General features: G+C 40.9%; 1 pseudogene; it reads left to right on the top strand.

The window, feature by feature from the left end:
* The first annotated feature begins 596 nt into the window (after nt 1-596).
* Nucleotides 597-1,794, top strand: LOC116858865 (annotated as a pseudogene).
* The last annotated feature ends 659 nt before the right edge of the window (nt 1,795-2,453 follow it).

The following is a 2,453-nucleotide window of genomic DNA, read 5'->3' as shown; positions in this document are numbered from 1 at the left end:
AACAAAGCAACAGAAGCAAAAATAAACAAGAGAGACTACATCAAACTATAAAGATTCTGCACAACAAAGGAAACCATCAACAAAATGAAGAGGCAACCTACTGAATGGGAGAAAATATTTGCAAATCATATATCTGTGAAGAGGCTTATAGCCAAAATATATAGAGAACACATACAATTCAATAGCAAAAAAAGTCCATTTTAAAATGAGCAGAAGAAATGAACAGACATTTTTCTAAAGAAGCCATATCGATGGACAACAGGTACATGAAAAGATGCTCTACGTCCTTAAACAGAGAAATGCAGATCGAAACCACAGTGAAGTATCACCAGACACCTGTTTGAATGGCCTTTATCCAAAGGGCTAGACGTAATAATTGGTGAGGATATGGAGAAAAGGGAAGCCTTAATGCACTGTTGGTGGGAATGCAAACTGGTTCAGCCACTGTGGAAAACAATATGGAGGTTCCTCAAAACATGTGATCAGCAATTCCACTTCTGGATATTCATCTAAATAAAACAAGAACATTAGTCTGGAAAAAAAAAAAAATCAAGAGATCAAAATAGTTTTTCCTCTGGGAGCCAGTGAGCTTGAGAGGAGCATGGCTTTCTCTCCCTGCCATGGCAAGTGCCTGCCCACTGGTATCAGTGTACTTCAAAAAGAGGGAATCTTCTGGCAAAAATGTCACTTTGCCTGCTGTGTTCAAGACTCCCAATTGACCAGGTATTGTGAACTTTGTTCACACCAACTTGTGCAAAAACAATAGACTATCAGTGAATTAGCACGACAATAGACTAACAGTGAATTCACTGTGCTATCAGTGAATTAGCATGTCAGCAAACCAATCCTGAGTCTTGGGGCTCAGATTTTTAGAGTTCGAGGCAGTGAGACTCACAGTTCTTGCCAGGGTGGTTTTGAAAATATGTGTCAAGGGGCTGCGTGTTTGCACTGACCAAGACCCGACACCATAGGCACTGCATAGTGAACACAACACAGAAGCGATAGCCGCGTGCTCCGCCTGGGGCCGCCTTCGGCCTTACCAGCGCTGGGCATGTCTAAAGGTCAGCAAATTGAGAAAATGCCTGAACTTGCTTTGGTGGTCAGAGATAAAACTCAAAGCTACAAGAAAGCCAAGGAGCCTGATTTGCTTCTTCGGAAACTTAACGCCTGGAATGTTATCAAGAAGGTCTATGCCTCTCAGCAAATGAGAGCTGGCAAGGGCTAAATGTGTCCTATACAGCACAGGAGACCCTCTGTCCTTTATAATGAGGACAACAGTACCGTGAAGGCCTTCAGAAACATCCTTGGAATGACTCTCCTTAATGTAAGCAAACCGAACATCTGGAAACTTGCCCCCTGGAGAGCATGTGGAACGTTTCTGCCTTTGGACCAAAAGTGCTACCCGCAGGTGAGATGATCTGTGGAAAAGCTCAGAGATCCAAAGAGCCCTCTGAGCACCACACAAGAGGGTTCATGGTAGAGTCCTAAAGTGGAATCCACACAAAACCCCAAGAATTGTGTGGAAGCTAAACCCATATGCCAAGACCAGGAGCCGGAATAACCATTCTTTCCTGGAGCAAGAAATACAAACTCCAGATGGATAAGGCAGCAGCAGCACTGGAAGCCAACTCAGATGAGAAGGGTTCCAGGCAAGAAGCCTGTGATAGGGAAGACAGGAAAGGAGGCTGTTGGCATGAAGGAGCAGAAGCCTCTGGTGGGAAAAAATGCAGCTACCAAGAAGAGAAGCCTGCAGAAAAGAAACCCGCCACAGAAGAAAAGACAACTGCTGCGTAAACTTAAATGTTTGTTCCATAAATGTCTAATCATCTTGGACACCTAATTCTGAATAGAAATCTGACCAAAGGCAGTGAGGGGGAAGAAAAGATCAAAACAGTATGTTTTTTGCATATTACACCTCTGTGTCCATTGCAGCATTACTTATCATGGCCAAAATGCGGAAACAACCTAAGTGTTCATCCATGGATGGATAAAGAAGTTGTAGTATATCTATACGATATTATTCAGCCATCAAAAAGAACGAAATCTTGCCATTTGTGACAACATGGGTGGACCCGAAAGTCATTATGCTAAGTGAAATAAATCAAAGAAAGACAAATACCATATAGTCTCTCTTATACATGGAAGTTTAAACAAACAAACAAACAAACACCAAGCTCATAGATCTAGAGAACAGATTGATGTTTGCCAGAGATGGAGGGTGGGAAATGGGAGAAATGGGTGAATATTTTCTTAGTTTAAATAAATTGAATTAAAAACCAATCACTCAAATTTAGCAATTAAAATCCAAAAGCAGATTTTAAAATAATATATCAGCACCATAATAGAGAGATTTCATAAAATCAAAGATGGTTGAATATTAGAAAAGCAGTGAATAAAACCCATAACATTATAAAATTTAAGAAGTATCATATGATCATCTTCACTGATATCAA

This window comes from Lontra canadensis, unplaced genomic scaffold, assembly GCF_010015895.1.
Source record: "Lontra canadensis isolate GAN:19392208 unplaced genomic scaffold, GSC_riverotter_1.0 scaffold4, whole genome shotgun sequence".
NCBI classification, from domain to species: domain Eukaryota; kingdom Metazoa; phylum Chordata; class Mammalia; order Carnivora; family Mustelidae; genus Lontra; species Lontra canadensis.
The sequence above is the reverse complement of the archived record's forward strand: the minus strand, read 5'-3'. Positions and strand labels throughout refer to the sequence as shown.